The sequence below is a fragment of the Rhinolophus sinicus genome, linkage group LG06, assembly GCF_036562045.2.
Source record: "Rhinolophus sinicus isolate RSC01 linkage group LG06, ASM3656204v1, whole genome shotgun sequence".
NCBI classification, from domain to species: domain Eukaryota; kingdom Metazoa; phylum Chordata; class Mammalia; order Chiroptera; family Rhinolophidae; genus Rhinolophus; species Rhinolophus sinicus.
This window is the reverse complement of record NC_133756.1, coordinates 71,425,457-71,449,722: the sequence shown is the minus strand read 5'-3', so window position 1 is coordinate 71,449,722 and position 24,266 is coordinate 71,425,457. Positions and strand designations below refer to the sequence as shown.

Genomic DNA, 24,266 nt, shown 5'->3' with positions numbered 1-24,266 from the left:
TTGCAGTGTGCTGAATTGTTAGCAAAGAGAGTGTACTGCAAGAGACAGATGAAAATGAGAGAGTCCAAGGTCACATGGATGTTGCATTTTTAAAAATTGACAATTTAGGGAAAAGACACTGTTTCACACTAAATATCTCTTTAGTTATGTGGGCCTAAGACAAGGTTTGGGTTTGCCTACCATTTCCGCATATTGGGGTTAAAACAGTTGTTTTCAGATGCTCCCTCTGAATGGCAAGGCAAGTGACTTTAAAACATTGTTTTTCTTTCATTAGGAAAAAAATAAAATCTCGGCTTTACTCAGGGCTGCCGTCTAGGATGAAGGTTCTCAAGGTTCCAGCAAATACAACGTTTATCATGGCAATTCTGAAGCTAAGCTCTCTTTCAGTTTTATAGGGATTCCCTTTGTTTCATTTCTCAAAGATTATTTGGGATTGCTCCCTGATAACCAATTTCATTTCCGGAGTTAGCACAGTAAGTCATAAACCAAGTGCTGGAATGAAAAATTGCCAAACATAGATTGAACATGCTTGTTTTGGGGAATCATGTAATATTTGAAAACTCTCGCCTTTCTATCCTTTTCGAACACAGGAATGTGATTATTCTTTTTAATTAAAAGGGCATGCAAGTTTTAAAAAATTACTGACAATAACATTATCCTCTTACTGCCCTTCAATTCAGTATGTATGGAAGCACCCAAATAAAGTTTGCCACTGGGCATTGTTTTTTGCTCCCTTAGCTGCGCGGTGGTTCCTGCCTTCGCTCTGGCGACTTACTCGCAGACAGCTCTGAAGGGTAAAGCTGCAAAGAGAAAACACGAGTTGCTCCGTAGGGTCGTGTCCCTTCCCTGGAAGCACTGAATTGAGGCTGTCAGGCCGGATTTGGGTCTTGTGCTCCGAACGGGCGTCAGAAAGGCGTCCTGAGAGGTGGGCTAGGCCCTGTGAGGGGTCGGAGGATGCCTGAGACTGGGCAGGCGGGCCTTGCCCTCGGGCCAAGGAGCCTTTGTGCACAAGGGACTCCGTCTAAGCTGAAGTGTGTTTGCACCGCTGAAAACGCATCAGCTGTCGACCCCGGGGACTCCTGTAGGGTTCCGCGTGGGTGCCTCGAGTGGTGAGCGGGCAGAGGACCGGGTCCACGGAGGGCTGGTCCAGCCCGGGCCCTCTCGGCCGCTTGCCCCACCTCAGCGCCGGTGCTGGGCGGCCCCGTGAACGGGTAGCGGGGCCGTCAGTCAGGGCAGCGGGCCCCGATTGGCCAGCGGGGGCGGGGCAGGGGCGGGGCCCGGGGCCATTTTTCCCTGGCGGGTAGCACCCGTGTCTCTTCCAATACCTTAATACGCTCTCCTCTCCGGAGTAGCAATTGAATGAACGACCAGAGGTCTTCAGAGAACCCAGTCCATAATTGAGCTCATTTTTTAAAAAATGAATTCCTCTTAGGGAGAGAGTTGAAAATGTGTGCGCTCTGAGCGAAGTCCTCCCCCTCCATTTTTTTGGGGGGGAGGCTAATTTGAGGCCATTTAGCCTGTGACCACTTCTAAATTTTCAGAAGTCTTGCATAGGTGTCAGCTTGTTCACTCAACATTTTGTGTTTATTTCCCAGAAGGAGTGCACGTTAAGACATTTGGTTTACCTAATTGCTGTTTTAAAATGAAAACATAGCATGTAGCTAAAAAAGAAAAAACTACCTGCGGAGCCCTTTATTACAAGGAAGAGGGTTGTGGACATTACAGCACTAAACCTGAACCTGGAAGGAAAAAGAATGTGTGGAGGAGAAAGGAGAGCAGAGTGGCTTCTGTGTAATGAGTCAGGAGAATGTCAGCAGTGGGGTGCGTTGAGCTTGGAGGCAGGACAGCTTCGGGTTTTTTCTGTCCTTTTCCAAAGAATATTGGGCAACTGTTTTCTCCTTTCTAATATGACCCACCTTCTGAGAATGGAGGTAGAGGGGCAAAAATACAACCAAATAAGTGACAGTGGCTTCAGGTTTTAAATCTCAACCACTTCCCAGCACTGCTGGAGTCAGACCTTGTGTACCCCTCCTGAAAGTGAGGTACCCCATTCTCCCTCCAGACTCAGTGTGTGAATGTTTAGCCCATTCAGCTGGGAGGCAGTTTCTTGATGTTCTGTACTTCCCGTACATGACCAGTTAGGACAACAGGTCTTTTGGTAACCATCAGCCCTATTTCTGATGGCTGAAGTCCACCTGCCACCGAGGCACCCTGCTGAGTGCCCTGTTCTCCCCAGGCAGACCCTGTTCTGTGAGCTGGCACAGTGGACGATGCACTTGGCTCCTGCCTGCTTCTCTGTTCAGTTAGATGGCTGGGCCAAAACCCGAGGTGGCCAGCCACCTGAACCAGGGACCCTGCCGTCTGCACCAGGGAGACTTTGCTCCACTCCATGAGCAAGAATAGTACAGTAGAACAATTCCAGTGACTTAACGTTGCACAGCCTCTCCACTTTGTGACTTGTTTCATTTTTGGTGTGATTTCTTTGGTGATCACTTTTTCTGTGGGCTGCACCATCTAAAACGGTTGAGTCTTGAACTGGAGAAACCTTTTCCCCAACACAACATGTCAGGGCCCACTTCAGGAGATTGAGATGTAGTAGGTCTGTTGTAAGGCTGGAGCTTGTCCATTTGAAAATGCTCCCCTGTGATTCAAACAGGTTCCTTTTAGAATTGTGTCTAATGAGACAAAGGAATACATTTGAGGCACCGGGATTTTTTTTTTTAACAGACTTAGGAATTGACATATAAACTTTGAAATTCTTCCATCTGATGCTTGCTTGTTGCAACCCTCAGTTTCCTATCGAGCAAGGTATTGTGGTACCTGTGCTAGAACCCTGATAGGCCATCTGCATTGGCAGGTGTAAATGCCACTAATTAATTTTTTAAGAAGTTGGCAGTCTGACAGAATTATCAGGGATGCTGAGTAGCTGGTACCAGATGTTTCTTTTGTTGAGGCCATGGAGAGGTAATGTCACAGGTAATAAGGCTATGGGCGTTTAATCCTTTGGTCTGAGGCTGTGGATTTCGGGATGCTGAATGACTGACTGTTTTCTTCACAGAAGGCAGGGGGAGGATGTACACTCTGGTTTCTCCTGGGCCGTTTCCCCTCGCAAGGCCCTTATAGTATTATCTATGTAGAGGTGTTTACTCAATTATCATTGGGCCCAGCTCTTGTTAGAAAAGGGTATGTGGCACTTGGGACTTCTTTATCTAGATCGTCTTGCTCACCGTTTTGCCACAGCTGAAGGGACCGCCTGTCCCTCTAACTGAATTCAGTCGTCCTTTCACTGCTGGGAAACAACAGCAGAGACGGCTGCTCATCATTTCGTGTGCAGACTCTACAGCCTCTGAACAGCCCCTGCTTTTGCAGTTGATGAATGCACCATTTGTTGTTTTCGAGCACAACTGTTAGTTACAACTGGCCTTGCAGCCCACTCTGCCTGAGACCGGAGTGCATCACTGTGGCCCTTTTTTTTCCCCTTTTCTTTCCTTTCCCTTTTTTTTTTTTTTTTCTGCATAAGCCAGATTTTTACTTTAAATACCACCATTTTATCCACATTGGGTCAAGTTTCTTTGACCCAACTTAACATTTTCACAATGTAAGTTTCAGAGATAGAGTTTAATTTGCTCAAATTCTTAGTAGGGGGGTTCTGAATGAGCAGGAGTCTTTTACTTTATTAAAGGAGGAGGTTATGGCTTAGTTTTGCATACATGCTTTTTTTTAATAACCTCAGAACCATGTGACTCTGAAAATTTTGTTTGAAATTGCTTTGAAGTTAGAAAGTTTGGTTTTTCCCTGGATCATTGTATTTCCTTCTTTTTAAGCTTTACACACAATCTCTTTTTCATGAAGTATTGTCTTCAGTTTTGAATTTAAGGGAAGCTATCAAAATCAAACTCTCAATGTGGTCTTCTAAAGGATTTGAATATCATCATTACAAATAACAGTTTAATTTATCATCCATTTCTCTTCTTGAAATAGGTTCCCATCTGAGAAGGATACCATTAATGTTAATATTTTCACTTCTATTTTGTTTCTGTCACGTATATATCCTTGGGCCCTGCAATTATATATGTGTTATATATACATACCTTGATAGTATCCCTTCTTTACATTTTATGTAATTGTATTTTTGTTAAAAGTATATTGACATATTTTTCTGCCGTGTTTTACATATTCAACAACTGAGCTAAATTGTTAGTTCTAACCGCCTTTAGGCCTTCCTTGCTCTGGCTAAGGAGACAAATTTCTGTTAGGAAAAAAAAAGCAGTAAGCATCCTACAGCAACCAGCTGTATCAACCTCAGCATCCTGGAGCTTCCAAAAATGAAACAGTCATTTGCTGAAAATGGAGAAGCTTTCTGTAGTTGAATTTTAAACTGGACATTTGGGTTTCAAGGAATATTTGTTATACTCTTTCGAAGAGGTTATGGAGGCCTTGGGTTGCATTGGCATTTTTGTTAAAATTGAGATATACTAACATGTTTAAGGAAAAAAGTATAACCTTTTGTGAGAGTCATGCTTTCTTTTTCATCTCAGTATGTAGAGGGGGAATCAGCCTTTTCTGTGAGGATTAATTCTCCCACTGCCTGAAGAGTCCTGGAGACTAAGCAGTTACATACAAGTTCAGGGGAAAGTGAGCCCAGGTTTTACTGCTTCCAAGAGCAGTTTTCTGAACCCTGCATCTGCTCTTAACTTTTAGAGCGCTGTTTTCCATATGCGGTCCTGCATTTTCATGCTTGGTTTTGATCTGTACCCTTAAGCTGGGTAAGCTCTCCCTGGACTTTTATCCCTCACATTGTTTCTTGACTGCTCTTCTCATGTGATTAATATGTGTGTTGCTTAAAATGGCAACTGAAACATCACCAGGTATATTCACCAGGTAGAAACTGCTTTTCCTATGTCAAAACAACCAGTGAGGCTTAGTTGATGCTTCTGTTGCTAAGCAGGTAGATTTCTGGTCTGCAGGCTGTCTGTTAACCGTGTAAATGCCTAATGTCAAGCAAAAAACAAGAAGAAACACCATCAACTTTATGCTTCCTTCTTACACGGTGCTTTGTTCAAGTGTATGAAAATTGGGCCTGGCTCAACCTAACTTCGACTTAACCTATTTTTGAGGAGCTAACCTCAATTTCTGTATTTTCAAGGGGAGGAAGAGGGTTAGGAGCTGCAGATGGCTGGAAAGTTCATAATATTCAACAAGATGACAGCCTGAGGAGCTGGTAGTGAGGGTCTCAGTTATACGATAAAAATTATGGGTTTGAGTGTGGTCAGTAATGGGGTTAGCCTTTTTCTTTGAGACCCGTTCTATACAAGCCTGCCTTAAATTGCAATATGGCTGTGGGAAAGAAGAGGAAAGAAAAGGGTTGCTGTTTGCATCCATTTGCCAGAAAGGAGTTAACAGAACATACCGCAGAACAGGTTGGGCAAGACTGTTAAAGCCAGTGATGAAGCGCTCTCTCTCTCTCTCTCTCTCTCTCTCTCTCTCTCTCTCTCTCTCTCTCTCTCTCTCTCTCTCCCTCTCCCTCCTTCCTCCCTCCTCTCTCTCCCTTCCTCTGTCCCTCTCTCCCCCTTCCCCCCAACCTCCCTCTCTCCCTCTCTTGCCCTCCTTCCTCCTCTGTTCCCCCTTTCCTCTCCAGGACTTTGAAACATCTTCAGATCATCCCCTACACTCCCACCCCCCATTTCAGTGTCTGGCTTTCCCTCTCCAGGGCAGAACACTTGATGTGATGAAAATACTTTGTGGGGATGACGAGCCTATGTGAAAGGCCTCAGCCTGGCCAGCTGTTTCTCAAGGAATTGATGGCGCGCTTGTCTGTGCCCTTCATCATGTAACATAGGCTCCATTCAGCAGAGACATTCTTCAGCGTGCATTTATGCCTCTGTGGGCCTGGGGGCGGGTGCCTGTGAGGGGGAAGTGGGAGGCAGGGAGGGGCCGAGGCGAGGTCAGGATGGAGAGTGGAAGGCATGAGGGCAGTCAGTGCTCCCAGGGCCAGAAGTCATGCGACACTGCTTCTTGAAGCATCTGGAGTTAGCTTGCACTTAGAGGATATGTTGTGGCCATAAATGCGGAGAAACGGAGCTCTTTCAAAGCCAGCCTGGTCTGCTAGAAGTTCTGCGTGATGTTTGTGTCAGATCCCGCCGTAAACATACCATATATAGGCATGCTTGAGCTCACTATAACATTGCAGGGGAAACTCCTAATGCACAGATCCTAGGTGCTTAGCAGCAGGCCCGGGCTATTTCTGGTGTGGCTTTCTTTTTTTCTTTTTGGAGGCAGGGCGAAGGGGGCTTTTTTTCTTTCCGTCTTCACAATGTTTGAAACATGTTTCTGATCCTAGTGTGTTTGGCACTCTGAAAACTAAAGAAACTGTTGTCATGTGAGGAGAAACTGAATTCTCCTTGTGCATCTGTTTTAGAATAAAAACCTTGTTTTTCTTAGTATCTTTAACAGCACACACATTCTGTGTTTTATGGTTCCCTGTCTTCAACTGTTTGTTTTTGGAGCATCTTAGCACTGTGAGGGTGAGCTGTCCCCTGTAACATACGTTACTGTCACCAGTGGATAAGTTGCTTTAGTGCCTGTGTCCCTCCCCCCACCCCCATTTCCTCTCAGATCCTTCCTGAGCTGTCCTGTTTACAACGCTTCACCCTCGGATTGCCAGGGCAAAGCATGCAGCTCTCCACAGAACTGATGGCAGCTGTTTTGCACTGCTGGGGTTGGGTCTGTGAAGCGGAGAGGACACAATAATAAGAAAGAAATGCAGTTATGTTTTCCCTCGGAATACCTAGGCTAGGCACTTGCGCTTGCTGGAGTGAGCCTTGGGAGGCACTTGTGGTTCAGATAAGAGACTTCTTCCTCTTCCTCTTCTTTTCCTTCCTTCCCTCCTCCCTCCAAAGGCTATTTCCTTTCTTCTCAGGCCACATGTATAGATAACCCTTGAGGAAAAGGTGGTTTGCGATGCTGGGATATCTGGGTATTAATGTAAAGAGACAAGATGGGCACTTTCTTTGCTTTGTTTTTTTTCTTTGGCCTCATCAGAGTGAATTATATCAAACTATGACAGTTAATTGTACCATCCTTCCCATTTCTTAAGCTGTTAAGCCCCTTTCTGTCTGCCTCCATCAGGCCTCTTTGTTTGAGACGTTCCTAATGCAAAAGAACAAAGTGACAGTTTTTTTTTGTTATTTACTGAAGTCTCTAAAGCACATTTATTATGCTCTTTATCATATCTTTTTTAGAACTTTATTTCTTCAACTTATATAATTGTTCCAAGTAGTACAAGTGACTGATGAGTTAAAACTTCCTCAAACACGTCAGTGAGTACAGAAAAGGAATTAATATTTTTAAGGCTATGTGTATTCATTTCAAAGTATTAAGAGGGCATGTTAGAAAATGTTCAGAGTAGGACACTGGGTACTGCCAGAGTACCAGGTACCAGTGTGGAAACAGCAACCGATCAGCTAGTATTCAGTTGATGGAAAAGTAATATGTCAGTTACATAGAAGTCATGCGTTTGGCATTCTCAGGCCCAGAATACTCAGCATGTGAGTGACGGAGGGTCAGCAGGAAGCGGGGACATGCGAGATAGAGCTTTCAAAAGCCCTACCGGTGTGGCAAGTCCTGGGACCGACCCTCCCCTCGATTCATGATGATCTTTTAGGTCACACTTAGCACTGTTTATTCTTACTGTACATAAGGCCCTGGCCATCTTGTTGCTCCCAATTCTAGTCAACATTAAATTAGAGGCCAGAGGTGGTGGTTCAGGGTGGAGCAAAGCCATCAGAAGGAGAAACACGGACAGCAGTGGACAGCAGTAAGAAAGGATGTCGCGGGATGAGACAAGGACGCACACAGAACAGCTGCGTACCATTGGGGGAAACAGGGCAGAGTGAAGAGAGGAGCCAGCCCTCTGTGTTGCTTCTTACAACTGCATCAGCATCCGCAATGTTCTCAATAAAAATTTTCAGGGGTGGCCGGTTAGCTCAGTAGGTTGGAGCATGGTGCTGATAACACCAAGGTTGCCAGTTCAATCCCCGCATGGGCCACTGTGAGCTGCGCCTTCCTTAAAAAAATAAAATAAAAATAAAATTTTGAGTTAAAACAGAAAAAAAGCATGGCTGACTTGAGGGCATGTGGTATAGGGGCAGAACTGAAGCAGGAGGGATGTGACACTAATTTTTGAAGGCTTTTTGTGTAATAGTTATTCATTGTAATGACGCTGAGTCACTGACCAGAAAAGTTAGATTAATCATACATTGATTCACCATGCTCTCCTTAAGGAGAGGGGAAGTTTGAATGATACTTTAGAATGATTTACACCCAGGATTTTGATAGAGAAAAACTTCTGAACACCCCTTAGCAATGTGCAGCTGCTTTATGAGTTAACATTAAGGGTTAGAATGAACCTTCCAGTGTATACTGAAATATAATTTACTTAGCTACTAAAATATAATTTGCCCAGATTTGCAGGAAAAAAGTGTTTCATTAACAGAGTCGTATGATGTCCAAATACCATTACCAGGTTGTTTATCTGTATTCCTAATGTGAATTGTTCTTTCATGTTTTTAACTAAAATAATACACAATAATAGGTCATGGCTTTTAAAAAGTACGTACATTTAAAAAGTGGGCACCAGAGAAATCATAGAAACCCTGGGAGACACAGTCTCTGAAAAAAAGGAGTTCTAAGCTTAAAGGAAGCCTTAGAAAACTTAACTATTTAAAGACATTAACTTTAAACCATCCAATGACAAATGGAAGGAAGAAATGGTATGTTTCCCTTCATCCCAACTACACTCTCATTCTAAGAACTATAGAATTTAGGGCCAGAAGGGGCTTTAGCAGTCACTTGGTCTGTTTTTATGAGTTTGCCTTCATTTTACTCAGTATTCTTTCATAATTCATATCTGTGCCAAGAATTGAATATGTCACCCAGAGTAGTGTCTGCATGGCTTTTTTGTCCAGGAAGAATAATCCTAACTTGAAAATTTTAATGTGTTCCCTTGGCAGAGTTTGTTATTTTTCAGGGTATTTGTCAATTTTATTCTTCTTAGTGGCTCCATTTTACAGATGGAGATGACCCCCGCACTCCATGGTGGTATACCAAAATCTGTCTTGGCATTGTTAAGGATTTTCAGACATTTTTATGGAAATCTCAGGGTTGAAAATTCTCCAGTGTAGCTAAAGGTTTTAACCTACTAAAGGTTTTCAAGCATTTTGATTTTACCTGAAGCAGTATGGAGCATGGATAAGTTTTAACCATACTCGTAGATGCATTTTAAATATTCCCACATTAGCTTCTAATAATTCTAAGTTTAAGTCTTTTGTGCATTTAGATTTGCTGTAATTCATAGTTAACTTATGAGTAAGGCTCGTATAAACTTTTCTGCTCCTGAATCAAGTAGGTTGTTGTTTCTTTAATTAAGAGAAATTGTTCCCTTTGAAAATATAATTAGTTTTGAAATTTGGTCTTCTGAACGTTGGTGGGGACTGTACCTCCTGATAGCCATGATGAAGGGGGAAAGTATTCTCTTCTGGTTAGACATCTGTGCCTGTCAGGGAAGGGAAATGTATGTGAACCGCATATATGAAATAAAAATCAGTTCTCTGGGTGTTAGATGCTCACAGCAGATGAAAAAGTAGTAAGAGCCATCACTTCTAAGGAAACAAGGAGCAGAGACTCCTTGGGTGGGAACAACGCAGAGAGGGCTGGCCGGCAGGCAGGAGGGCAGTGGCACACGGGGCTTGTGCCTCATTCTGTGTGTAACCTGTGAAGTGACCTGCAGCTACTGGCGTTGGCTCGTTTGAGATGATGTGCTTGTAGCATCCATTGGGTAAGGGGGCCTCAAGGACAACTGTGGCTGGAGGTGCAGGGGAGGAAAACATCCAGGCGTGGATTTGAACAGCTGCTGGCTGCCTAGAGATCAGCCTCCATGAATCGCAGGCCCAGAGAACTCATCTGTGTGACGGAGGCTGACGATGAACAAGGAAGGGAGCATGCTGTCAGTTAATACTCGGATGCCCCCGGAGCACTTTAAAAGCATGACAGAAATTGGCCAGGCACTTATTAGCATTTCAGTCCATAACGTTCATTGTTTGTTTGAAAGCTTTCCCCTCCTTCTCATAATCCTAATCTTTTAAATAAAGTAAATGCTGTCAGTCTGCCTTAAAAAGCGGACTAACATGGCTTTTACTGGACATCTCGTTATTTGTTGGGGGAGGGGGTGTTGAGAGCCAAAGAGAAGAACGTGATCAATTGATTTGAGGCTGTTGGAGGATTGAAGTGTTAATTGATTGCTGATCTTAACCAGGATTTCGAGATTTCAAGGAAAAGTGGACAGTGCTTGCTTTTTATCCGGGGAGTTTCAGTAGTCATATGATCTGCAAATCAGCCCGAGGAGCTGCACTACACGCGCAGCAGTCTCTGCAGAGGAGTCCGTGGAGAGAGCAGGAACTTCAGAGTGCATGGGATGTGATAGTTTGGGACTCATTTAACCAAGAACTGGTTTTGGTTGCGGTCTTAGGTCTGCATAAAAGTTGGCACATCGCAGGGACATGACATTTGTGTGGCTTTAGATTTATTTGGGTGCAAGTTGGAGGAGGCAGCAATCGTAAGAGCAAAGGGAGCAGCTCTGCTGATGTGCGCAGGCAGTTCCCTGCACCCCCTGGAAGGAGGTGGCCGGCCCTGCTGGGACAGGCAGAGGGAATGGACCGAACCATTTTGTTAAGCTCCCAAATCAATTCCTGACATATGGACAATATGTAGAAAGAAGTCTGCAACCACAAACCCTTCTGGGCGTAAGTTAATGGAAAGAGGCTTTTGGCTATATTATAAAGCACAATGTTTAAAATTCCCAGGAATTTACTTATAGCTTGATTCTCATTATGAATATGACTGGAAGAAGTAAACCGAGCAAGTCAACTACAAAAATCACATGAGATCTTTTATATGGCTTTCGTTTTCTAAATGCGGATGTTCCTATTATATTTCCCTTGTAGAGATGCACACACAGTGAGTCTGATTTGAGGCTGGGTTATGAGTGTTATAAAATCAACTTGCTTAATAGGGAGTTTTCAGGGGCTTTTAGGAGAGTGCCGGCAAGATGTGATGCTGAGTTTTGGGCTTTTTTTTTTTTTTTCAGCTCTGTGATTATTAATACAGCCACCTATTATCAAATTGCACATTATTCCTACTATCTCTGGTATCCTAAGAGAATGTCCCCCAGTGTTAGCTCCTTAATGAAAAGTGAAGAATAAAACCTTTTTGTAGGGTATGCATGGAGACTATTGGTCTTCCTCATGTCTTAACGGTAGTATGTCATATGATTTTTTTAAAAAATAGAGACGTTTAAAATTTCAGATTTTCATTTTTCAAATGTCTCCTAAAAGAAAAACAAAAAGAAACCCATTCACCAACAAAACCCAACAGTTGCTGAGTAGCTATAAAACATTAATATTAGAGAAATTCAGCTTTTCTCATTGGGGTCTTTTTATTATTTTCAACTCTGATTTTATAACTGAGTTGTAATATGTGACCAAATACATCACGAGTATTTACCTTTTTTTTTTCTTTTTGGCCACATGGAAGTACCTAAAGAGATGGAATGTGACACACCCAGAGAAGGAGGCACTCAAATGGCCTAAGAACTTGAGAAGGCCAGAAGCAGCAGAATCCCCCATCTCAAGGCTGAGCTTTACCAGTCGGATTGGGGAGCAGAGAGCCACTGAACTCCTTGGAAAATGAGTTGGAAAGAGTGTGTGTGTGTGTGTGTGTGTACACACAAAGGGGTTGTTCTCCTGCCCTTTGTAGAAAGAGTTAAGGAGAATTCTCTCACCTTTGAGATTAGTTGTAGATCCCACTAATTAAAGCCCTCCTCAAGGGCCCTGCAAAGTGCTGCTCTCTAGACCAGGAGACCTAAGTCATTCCAGTACATGTTTTTAAATTCTTTTGCCTCAATTATTCTAAATTTTGTATTTCATAAATTTTCTAGTTAGTGTTGTCAATTGAGTTCTAGATTATACTTGGTTTCGCGTGTGTGTGTTTGGTGGTAATTTTTGTGTAAGGAGAATCTTTATTATGTTTAATTCCACATGGCCTAGAAGGACTTTTCCTCGGTTGACTAGAAATTATTATTATATATATTTTAAGAACAGTTTTGTCGTTAAATGATGATGTTTTTACCTTAAAGAGACAACCTTCTCCCATTTCGGCAAAATATGTTATCAAGTCATACATGATTTGATAAGTAAAAACGGGAGACCCTTTCCCCCTGGCCTGCCCCTATAGCATTAGTACATGTGCATTGTTTTGTGGGGCTCGATCTGAAGCCTTCCGTGTACTTTAATGTTCCCATTTTCCACTTCTTAGCATACCTAGCTTCCTCAATTGTTGACAACGGTTACATAATTATGTTGTAGTGAAAAATTTTTATATTTGGTGAGAAACAGACCCCAAATAGGTGTTTTTTAAAAAAATCCCTCATCTATTTTGAAGAATTAAAGTGAATGAGAGTAGGGTAGGAATCCCAACTAACTGATTTTATTATAAAATGCCTCACATCTGTATTTGATGGGTTAGACCAAATAAGACTGATGTGGAGGTTTTTGATGATGATAGGAATTGTTTTAGTCATGTTGAGTTAAGCGAGGCTGAGTATCAAACCAGCTTTAAGATCTCAGTGGCTTAACCCATAAAATGCCTTTGCTTGTTCATGTGGAATCTGCTGCAGGTCTAGCAGCTCTCTAGTATAGCTCCCTTCCAAGCAGTGGCCCAGGGATCCAGGCTGCTGTCATCTTCTAGCTACCCCTGCCGTTACACATGCTTCTAGATCACCACAGTAAGGAAAGGCTAGCCAGCTAAACGTACTCTCATATGTGAGGGCATATGTCACACATCAGGTTTTAAAAGCTTCAGACTGGAAGGGAGGTGTGTCATCTTTCCTTACAGCAGCCGATTGGCCAGAACTTGTCATGTGGTCTGCCATGTGCAGACGTGTAGGGGTGCTAGGCAACATGGAAGAACACACGGGTATTCTCTTGCAGCAAACCTCTTTGCCACAGGCATATTTGCCACTCTGCTTTCTTATTCTATCTCCTTAAGGCTCACTGAACACAGAAGTATAGGCGAGGCTTAGGCCTGAAGCATAGAACATGAGGAGTTAAGCGGTCCGTAGAGCAGTGGTTCTCAAAGTTTCATTTCCATACCAGCCACCAGCCTCACCTGGGAACTGGGGAGAAACAGATTCTTAGGCCGCACCCCAGACCTCCGGAATCAGAAACTAGAGGTGGGGCCCAGAAATCTGTTACAAACCTGATGCATGCTTAGATTTGAGAACCACTGTGCTGGATGAATGGAATGTCTTTACCATCTGTTAACTGATAATTAGTGAATCAGCCCTGAAGTGCTGACACGCACTTGCTAGTGTATTTGTGTAGTAAACGTACTCTCAGATGTGAGGGCATATGTGATAATAGAAGCACTTAGAAGGTTTGTACTATATGCCCCAGACTGTGTTTAAGCACTTTACAGATTTAACTCATTGTTTCTCACAACCACATGAAGTAGGTGTTATCATTGTCTCCATCTTACAGATGAGGAAACTGAGGCAGAAAGAGGTTCCACAACTGTCTAAGGGCAGTGCTGTAAGTCAGGCCACTTAGCAGAGCTGCCAAGTGGAAGAGGGAGGATTTGAACCTGGGCAGGGTGGCTCCCGAGCCCACTCCTTAACTGCTGTGCAATTCTACTTGCTGAGCTTAGGGTGATAACACACCAGGTTCTGCAGTAGTTTTTCACTTTTTCTTGAATGGAGGCCGTCTGTCAGAATTAGCAGGAAGTGTGGTGTGTTGGTGGCAGTTCACATTACAAGTCCCCTCACCACGAGCTTCATTCGTTGGTGGTTTACATGTGTGGTGGGCTGGTTGGCAGTGTTGGCCAATCCTGGAGATGCATGGCTAGGCAGCAGTTGCCCAGTCATTTAAAACAGAACGATAAATAGCGTGAGGTTGGGAGGGGTAGAACAGCGTTGCTCGCGGGAAGTACTTTCTCAGAGTGAGCTTGTTCAGTCGCGTCAGAGGAACATTTTCTTCAGTTAACCGGTGTGTGAGCTTCAGGCTGATGGGAGAAGCCTGTGCTCATAATCTTCCCTTTTGATTCTTCTTGTGTCTTCCATTTTCCATCAGCATCTGCTCTCCCTGAGAAGTTCATCTGGGGCCTGATCCTGTGAGACAGTCTGAAGAGGGTTTCTGTTAAGTTTTTATGAGCAGGACTTGAGTTTTAATAGGCAAAATGTATTTTTCCTCCAAGAAAATTAACAAAAGGGTTCTGCCTCTTCCGCTTGGGAAATTCAGGTAGAGTTAGACATGATTTAGTCTCTTGAATTTTGAACTGATTTGATTGAAAAGGATTTGCCCAGACCAGCTTGCCCTGGAAGAAAGGCTGGGACCAAATGGCATTGAGAACTACTTTTCAGGCAGTTCTTTTTCCTCGCATCCTTTAAACATTTTTAATTATTAACTGCATTTTCTTTCTCACAGGTGAGCTATTATTTGTTGTTATTTAGGTGTACTTTGCTGGCCCATGCATTCCCTTGCCTTCTTTGTCTCTTGTGCTCAGCGGACTAGAACTGAGACGGCTTCTTGGCAGCTCTGCCCAGGACGGTACCAGCTTTGAGCCTAGGTAGAGGATAAAGATAGCATCACCCCTTTCGGTTTTCATGTTGACTAGGAACAGCTGCTATGCTTTGTATAGCTCTGAACGTAACATTTCATTCCAGAATTGCTGAAATTTTTAGTTTTCTGTAAGCCAGGGCTTAACCATGGGGTTTTCACATTCAGACTTAGAGTCTAGAATTTTCCTTTGAGAAACAATTCCTTGTCTAGGAGTCTGGGAATTTAAGAGAACAACGATGGTGGAGGGGGGAGAGTGGAGATTATTTGCCTATGTTTTAAAGATCCAGTTCCTTTCCTTCCCCTTCATCACTTCCTTTGCCATCATCATTTTAAATGGTTTCATTTGCTTAGGTACTTTAACAGAGGTGTAGATAATGGAAGTAAATCTTGAGTCAGATCTAAACAAAAGAAAGAACTGACCTAAAAAAGAGCAACTGAACTCACACTAATTGAATCACAGAGCCTTGCGTGCGCATTTGCCCAGACCAGCTTGCCCTGGGAGAAAGGCTGGGACCCGTGCTCAGGGTGGGCTGTGTGCCTCCTACGAACCAAGTCCCGCGAGTCCCGTGTGGTGTCCCGCTGGCATTCTGCACGGAGGTGCATCTGGGTTAGATTTGTAAAGTGCAGCCTGAAAAAAAAGTGAAAGCCATTTTGGGTTGGGTGTTTGGAAAACGTTCTCTCTTCTCTGGGAGACCTGATGCCCTTGGTGTCTGTAAAGAGAGTCCACATGTTTACTGTTCAGGGGAGCAGCTACCTGTATGAACTGGGCATCTGTTGGAAGAAACGTTAACAGGTTTGCCTCAAATAGCAGTAATAAAAGATGCAACCATTTGAAACAGCACGGGTTTCCTCCCTCCTCCTGACCCAGCCATTCAGAGTAGGAAACAGGATGCCAAACGCACCCTGAGTGGGAGAGGGTTCCAGAGGGCGGCCTCGTTGCAGCCCTGAGCCTGATTTTGTTCCAGAGCACATTGAGACCCTGTGGTTGTAAACATGGAAGCTAACCCAGAGCCCCTGCTCTGTTCAGCTTCGTCGTCCCTGCCCCGGGGAGGCCTTTATTGTCGCTGCCACTGTGCTCCTCCCGCCAGCTCCTTGGCGTCCTTTGCTCCTTAAGCCATCAGTTCCCCTTTTCTCTTCCTCCTACTCACAGCACATGACCAGCTGCCTATTTTCTTGAGATTACTAATCAGTAAAATACATGAATGCCTACTGTGTGCTCAAGATTAAGACCATCTACCCGTGAGCTTCCCTGAGCATCCCCTCAAGTGTTCTTTCTGTTACGCTCATCTTCCCAGACTCAGAAGGGTTATGCCCCTGCATTGCTAACGTTTTCACATTTATTTGGACACCACACACATTCTCCTCCTTCCTGGAGACCGCATTCCTACCAGACCTTATTCCTACCTCGGCAGCTTAAAATGTGTGTTCCATCTGGACGCTCTTTCTGTGAGTCTCAGTTCACCTAGCTCAGGCTTTACCTCTCTGTAGAAGGTTGATCCCGTGCATTCATTAGCTCCAATTTCTCGCCAGTATACTAATCCCATAGTACCAAGACTTTCTCTCCTTTTCTTCACTTTCCAGAGTGTCTGAAAAGGATTTAGCCCAACCCCTTACGATCACCATTCAGGTGCCCCAGGAGATCTAGCCTGTGGCAAAGTGACTTACTCCTTAGCACCCTCTGCTCTTTGCATTGTATACCGGCCTGCTTCCAGGTTCCTGCAGTTCTTTGAAAGGTGTTCAGGTTTACCTTTCCCTGTCTACTTCCTTTGTTCCCATTTCTAGGCAGGTCTCTCTCCCCTGCAGCCCCATACCATGTTCAGACAGGTTTTCTTAAAACTGACGTCATCTTCTCATGCCTCCACAGAGCCGACACCTACTACCCCAGCTTGCCCGGCTCTCGTAATTTGCCCCTGTGCACCCTCTGTGATCTGGACCTGGTTCCTAGCTTTTCCTGGTCCTTACTCGGTATCAGCTTCTCCCACCCTCTCTTCCACCTCTGATACCTCTTTCACTTACTCAGGCCAGTGTTTTTTCTGGACTGAAAATTAATATTGCGTAGACACGCTTAATTCTCTTACTTTTTCATGTTTTCTTTTTTTCTTTCAGCTAAGCTAGGTGGTGAGCTCTTGGAACCCCCCTCCGCCCACCCTCAATCTAGTAGTAGATCAATAGTTAACTAATTGAGATAACTGACAAATGCATTTTTATCATCAAGCAATATTTGAGGGCCTTAAGTGGAATCCCCCCCCCCAAAATCATTTGAAGGGAGATCGCAGGTCCCATTTATTTTTTCAGAAAGGTTTTTTTTTTGTTTTGTTTTCACCTTCAAAGAACATGTGAGAAAACAAGGAAAGAGCCCCCCCCCAAAAAAAAAACCATACCTTTTAATCACACTTTTCCTACTCCCCTGGTTTTGACTGTTGAATTTTATAGTTGATATAATCCTCCCTTTTATAGCCAATTTACTTTATTTACGCATTACAATTTAAGTAAGAACTGTTAGGTGCATAGAGGACTCCGGTTTAGTTCTTGGCTTCTATTTAAAAGGCTCACTAATGCCTCCCTTACCTTTTGTTAATTGCAAAACAAACATCCTCCACAAGACCACACACTGTTCTGGGACCCCTTTGAGATTCCCAGGAATTGCTTGGGCCAGCCACATTTACATCTATACACAGATTACAGAGAACCTCCTTGGTGCCTTGGATGGTCCAGAGATGGCGATAATATGCATTCAGGAAGTTTTAACCTAATAGTCAGAATCAAGAAACCCACTCTTATTAGCCTCCTAACAGTTATTGGAATGTTTTTCCTGGAATAACTGGGACAGAACGAAACCACAGACACATAGTGACATAGATGGGGCTCACCCCGCCATCCTTTCTGTAGGGTGAGTTCTGTTCTAAAATTATAACTGTTTATAGCAGGCATTGGGAGATTGTTCAGGGGATTGATTTCACTAACTTTTATTGACTTATTGCCATGTATGTGTCAGGTACTATTTAAAGTGAATTACATGGTTGATCTCATCTTTACAAGAAAAGGAAGGTTTGAAAGTCTGATCAAATTTATGGACTCTTCCACCGCAAAATGAATACCCATAAATTTTACATATGTGGTAATACTTTTACATACTTTTACATACAAGTTTCATGGGTATGAATCTTGTACTTGTCTGTAGAACCTGAGCATATCAACTCCTAATAGGTGGGTGGCCCATAATAGGCTCATATTTACAGAATGAACTAAGCAAATGCCTACTGTGTGCCAGACACTTGGCTATGACTAGATATAAATTGTGGAGGGAAGAAGGGGAACAGTTTCACATCTTAAGAAGGAGTGCAGTTTGATTATTTTATTTCTTGTGTGTTTTTTTTGTTTTTGTTTTCATTTTAAGAAGGGCGCAGCTCACATTGGCCCATGTGGGGATCGAACCGGCAAACCTTGGTGCTATTAGCATCACGCTCCAACCTACTGAGCAACCAGCCGCTCCATTTCTTGTATATTTTTAAAAAATAATTTTAAATTACAAATAATCAAGTTTACAGTGACATTAAGTTATACTTGTATTGTTTTGAAAATCACCGTATTTCAGTGACACTGCAGGGTGCATCTTCCAGCCTTTGTCCATAGACACATTCTCATAACGTAGAGCGCGTAAATGTACTGACTTGCTTTTTAAACTTGATCTAACTTTAAAAACATTTTGCCGTGCTTTCACACATTGATCTTCGTGTTTGAGGTGGGACCAGGCCTAAGCAGGTTTTGGGTAGATGGGGCATGGTGATGACTCACCACTAGGACGAGTCAGTCTGTTTAGATGTCCCTCTGTTTTTGGTTTCATGGGTTGTTTCCCTTTATACATTGAAACTCTGATAAACACCAGGAAGAAAGGAGAATCATAGCAAAGGAAGTTACTTCAGGGATCAGCTTATGGTCCCCTCCCTTGCCTGCAGGTAAAAACCACACTATATCACCTTTATTCCTGCCTTTAGGCTAAAAACCCCAGGAAGCAAACAAAATAAGGACTACAGTCTAGAAACCCAAGATTACCCGAGAGAGAAAAAATACCATCCACCTGTGCTGTCTGATACAAAAGCCGGACAGACACTAGCCACATGTAGCTATTTAAGTTTTAAGTGAAGCGTAAATAAAAATTTAAAGTTTAGCTACTCACATTAGCCTCATTTCAAGTGCAAATGGTCATGTGTGGCTACTGGCTATCATATGGGCATCGCATACAAGGAGTGTTTTCATCCTTACAGAACTCTAAGCCGGACAGCATTGCTCCAGAGCATATCAACTCAGTAAAGTGTTTTAACTCCGTAACTAGCATGTTAGGAAGAGTGAGGGAAGGAGGGATTTTGTTGGTGTTTTATATTTGGTATAATTTCGTGTAGACTTGTAACTTTAAGTTAAGGCTTTTTAAGCGCTTCCCCCCACGTCAGCTGCTTATCATGGTCAATTTTCGTTGCCAGAGTCTGCTCTGACGACGGCACGTACATTTGTGTGGCTCCTATGTTAGGTAGGTGTTCAGTAATCACACGCGTTTCACCCCCCGTGCCTGGGAGCCCCCGGCTCTCCTTGCCCATCTCCTCCAGCACCGGCTCCGCCTTCCCCTCTGCTCCTGTCTGTGGACATTCTTAGGTTTTCTTTGACACAGAGCTCCTCTCAAGCCTGCTGCTCCACATCCAGTCTCCTCCTGTTCTATTTTCTTTATCCTCTGCTGTTGGGAATTTCTTCTGTATCTCAGTGAACTGCCTCGCTGCCCATTCTCTTGCTAATGCAGGAAGCCCAGCGTCTCTCTCATCCTCATTCCTCACAGCATGGTGGGTCCCTTGGTGGCATTTTCTGGATCCCGGTGCTCCTTATGTCTGTCCCTTAGTATTGCAGTAGCTTCTTAACTGGGTATGTGCCTCTAATCTTCCGTCTTTTAAACTGCTGCCCAGAGCTTTTTAAATATGGATATGATTATTTCATCCCGGGGTTAAAACAAAAGTGGGGGACCCTTCAGTGGGTTCCCGTGGCCACAGGATAAAGTCCGTCCCTGTGAGGTGGAACCTTGACCTCTGCATAATTGCATAATTTTGCCAGCCCCTCTTTGCCATCTCCCCCACTCCTCTTCCTCCTCTCCACAATGCGCTGCTCTAGTTGGGTCTCCCAGGGGCTCTGTTTTCATGGGCCAGGAACGTAAGGCAGAACGCTTGCAGTTAGACACTGGATTGCCACTTTTTCTTTTTCCAAATAAGGACATTAAAAAACAGTCCCCATCATCTGCTATCTTTATCATCTCATTTTAAAAAGGGGGTATTTTAACCTAACAAAAAAGAAAATGCATTCAGCATTGTGAGAATCTCAATAAATTTTTTCATTTCACTGGAGAAGGGTGAAAACAGACATTTAAGAAGTAATGTTTTCGCGACCCTGCTCCATCCAGATGTACCTCTTCGGTCTCTGCTTTCCCACACGCATTCCCTTCTAAGTGGAATGCCCAGTCTTTCGAAAGCCAGATCTTGCCTTCAAGCTCAGGTTTGCTTTTGCTTACTGCCCTCATGCTTGATGACACACCCCTGGGGAGCCCTGCAGCCCTTAGAGTGTTTGACTCAAAATACATTTTCCCCTGGATTGGAATTTATCTCTTTGTGTCATGTCTACTCTATCTCCCCAGCCTGAGCATCAGCCTTGGGGGCCAGGGGCTTTGTCTCTCAGCTCCTGGTGGTTCTCACAGCTGGAATATTAGTAGACAAATTCCGAGAATGACCATCTTATTTCAAGTCTTCACATTGATACCAAATCTTGCCCTATGTAAGAATGGTATAGGGCACAAAAATAGTATAGAACATCTTAAGCAACTGATTTTAAGACCCTGCAGAGAATGCACATTTTTCTGTGCACGCTCCTGAACTTTGGTTTGAGCATACTGAAAAGAGCAAGGATGGCCCTGGGACTCAAACAGCAGGAAACTAAAGAGACCACCCATTTGTGAAATGTAACCTGTTTGGTGGCCAGAGCCATAGGAAGCCATATAAACGATAAGTGTGAATAGGCTGTGAAAGTTTTAAGTCCTGGCAAATCTGATGGGGTAATGTGTCCCTTTGTTTTCTCTTTCTGCAAGCTAAAAAAAATGAAAGGAGCATTTGCCTAATGTTGTGAATGAGCATAATAATATTTGACTATAAATTTGGGTTGTACAGAATATATGAGTAGTACTGTTCTTTCAAAATCTTTATGTAAGACAGGCAGATGCAGGATTACTTTTCATATCTGTCTTCCAAACCTTCATCCCATTAAATAAATCTTGGCTAGTAGGGTTGAAAAAAAAAAGCCATCCTCACAATTAGCAGTTTCTTGTGGGTGCAGCCTTGAAATGATCACTCTTGCCTTGCCCTGAGCACAGCATTAGGAAAAAGAGACACGAAGGGTTTTTTCCTGACGTCCTGCATACAGCATTTTCACTGTGGCCAGCTAGCAAATTTTTGTATAATCTGTTAGACCTTTTTTCCCTCCTTAGGAAAATGCTGTTTCCAGATTGGGAACATGCCAGGATGTCACTGACCTCTAATAGAGTTTATGGAAAAGTGTCAGTTACAATTCCAAACCTGTTAAGCAACCAGGGCCACTCTCTTGAGTTATATTTTGAACTGTGTGTTTTAGCTGTGGGGCCAGCAGAGCATGAAATTGGGTTTGTGTGAACATGTGCATGCCTGGGTGTAGTGGACGGCTTTTTCTTTCCAGAATTGTAATGAAGCATCTTAAAGGGCTTTGAAAAAGTTTCCTCGGGCATATTGAGTGAGCACGGTAGATGCCGTGGTTTCGCAAGTTTCCTACTTTCTTTGTCTGTACAGGTTGTTCCTGACTTCATGGCTGGGAGGAACTGAGGATGTGAAAGAGTGCCTGCCGTTTGGCCGGTGGGGCCAAACCGGTTAGCTGGCTCCTGTTCTCAGATGGGCCAATGACAGTGCCAAGTCCTGTGGCTATAGGTGAGGGGCCACCCAGAATGCAGCACACTAGGTTTTGCATGGAGCTAGCATGGCTGCCCTGGTTTCTGCACACCCTTTGTTACTCTACTGTCTAGCCTTGTTTTAAAAAAAGATCCTAAAAATACCAGCTCTGGAGTTTTGGAGAGCTGGCATAGAAATTAACCTTGTGAGTTTAATCTGTAACCTGGCTTCTGTCGCTCGTTGCCACCATTTTCTCCATAGCCTCGCACCTACTGTCAGCACTCCATTGTCTTTCTTACCCAGCCTTCTTACCTCTGAGATCGTGAGGGGTTAAAGGGTACTTAGGCAAGGACGTTTTTCTTTGCTTTAATTGATTCTGGAAAGATTCCTTATACTCCAGAAAGGAACACTGGCGGACTGTTTTAAACATCTGATCTTATCCTCTGAACCCATTAACCTCACAGATGCTGATGTGATGCCAAGACAATGAAACTCCGGGCCTTGAGTGGCAGGGAGTCAGGGTCTTCTGCCCTGATGTGTGAACTCCCGCTGGCCAGCCCGTCCCATAAGTGGCACACGGTCCCACAACTGCCTGGATTAAGAAGTGGAGTTTGCTGCTATTCCTAGTCCTGGATAGATATTCACAGGAATGCTCACAGCATTAGGAGGTGGAAGTGCTTTGGACGCTGGACATAAAAGCACACAGGCGTTCCAGTACAGTTGACTGTCATACGCAGACTCAGGCCTGGGAGGGACGTCAGAGGACATGGTCTCACCACTGCACAAGAGGGGTTCACTGTGTTCCTGGCCATTTGCTTATGCAAGGACACACGTGGTGTCCTGTTCTGTGTGCTGGTGAGTTATTGTAATAACAGTAGTATAAACTCAGCTTTACTTGAGCTACCATAACTCATTTCTAGGGAAGTTATGTGGACTTCGCTGAAGATAGTTCTTACGTTTGCTGCAGACAGAAAGCAAATATGTACGTGAGCCCAGAAACCGAGTTCTCTTTCTTGGAAGTGGCCAAGTCTCTCCCACACTGAAGCACGGGGAATGCTGGTATACTGGACTTGGAGACCTTTTAAAGTTGAAGCTGAAATGGATGCTGGGTAGGTGTTGCTTGGGCATCGTTCCAAGGTTCTGGAGGCCAGCAATATTTTAAACGAGTCAAACAGCCCCTCTAGGCGAGCTGCAGGAAATCCAGCCCTTGGCTTCATGTTGCTGCGTGGTCAGCGGGAGATAAAAGTGTGGACTGTTGGAGGCAAGGCCCCTCCTATCAGTGGATGGCAAACTGTTAAGGGAAGATAAAAGCAAAGAGCAGGGACGTTCTTTCTGAACAACCGGAGGGTGCCTTTATCACAGACATTCACGTCAAATGAAGGGGTGAGCAAGAGACCCTCAGCTTTATGATTGCAAGCGCATTAAAGGATTCTATTGAGAAGCAGGACATGGTTTCACAAATGCACTAAAACAATTTCTTGTCATGAAAATATTGGTAGAGGTCCTTCTTTTTTCATCTAAAACAGTCCATTTGACTGGGAGTGTTTGCCTTATGTATACTGCTGAAGTCAATGGGCGTTAGCTTGGGTTTCCAAAGCTTTGTGCTCCAGAGATTTTCCCTGTGGATGGATGTGACCCCTGGGGACCTGGTGAAAGTGTCAGGCTGTCTCTGGGCCGAGCGGAAGAGACGGCAGCCCCTCACTGCAGCTGTGTACCCCGTTTGCCAGTGGGGATGCAGCCCGCACTTGCATACCTGGCTGAAACCGCGACCTGTCAGGCTGGTGTACATCTCTCCCCTTTTAGATTTTCCTTCCTGTCCTCTGTAACTTTGGTGTGTGGGGGTGGGGGGCTTGTAGGAGCTTGCAAACGGGTTGTCTGTTTCGCAGGGTGGGGTTTATAAAATGTGAACCCACATTGAAGAGCCTGGGCATGGTCAGCGGCCTGTGCGAGCTTCGTCAACACGCAGAGGAACAAATGTGCTTTGGGTGCATGATACTTGTTTCAGACCCTGCTGGGCCAGCAGCAGTAGCGGCAGCTCAGTTAGACACCCCAGGGTGTCCCGTTGTCCTCCCTTCAGTAGGTTAGGAGAGAAATAACCAGGAGGACCTCAGTGCCTCCAACTTCCTCCAGGCCCACACCCCTGCCTTCCTTTCAAGGTGCCACTGCTGGTCAGCTTATTAGTGCTGGGGGTGGGGGCAGAAACCTGCCCCACGTGTCACCTTCCCTCCCAACGTCCCATCCTGCCCTGCAGTAGCCTTTGGGTTTGCTCAGTTTACTTTAAGAAAATCCATTGGCTTGCTAGTGTTTTTGGTTGGTTGGCTTGCGATAAACACTTATCAACCACTTACATCTTGGAGTATTTGTTTTCTTCATAGACATAGTAGTGAATAATTTTCTTAGCGGCAAAACAGAGGGGAACAAGGTCATCCAGTAGAAGGCACAAAGGCAGGCCATCAGCTCCTGGTACATTCACCGAGCACAGTCATTGTCAGCTGATGGTTTGTAATGTCTGGTTACCCACTGTGAAATTTTAACCACAGCTGACCACTTTTCCAGTGGGCGAGGAAAGATGTGATCTCCTTCCACTGCCTTCTTTGAGCTGTTAGGGTAGAAGCATTTCGAGTAACACTGTTTCACAAGGTCACTTGGGTTATAT

The 24,266-nt window shown here is 44.2% G+C and overlaps 1 protein-coding gene across 13 annotated transcripts in view; it reads left to right on the top strand.

Moving 5' to 3' along the window:
* The window catches only part of RREB1 (ras responsive element binding protein 1), a 167,513-nt gene that overhangs the window by 63,794 nt on the left and 79,453 nt on the right, over nucleotides 1-24,266 (top strand). The window contains exon 1 of one of the 13 annotated variants that reach the window (XM_074335265.1): nucleotides 21,630-21,649. The exons of 11 other annotated variants lie outside the window; for them this stretch is intronic. The gene's annotated coding sequence lies outside the window, so the exon portion shown is untranslated. Of the gene's footprint in view, nucleotides 1-21,629; nucleotides 21,650-22,467; nucleotides 22,720-24,266 lie in introns of those variants that run through there. One more of the 13 variants, XM_019745406.2, reaches the window with a different exon arrangement.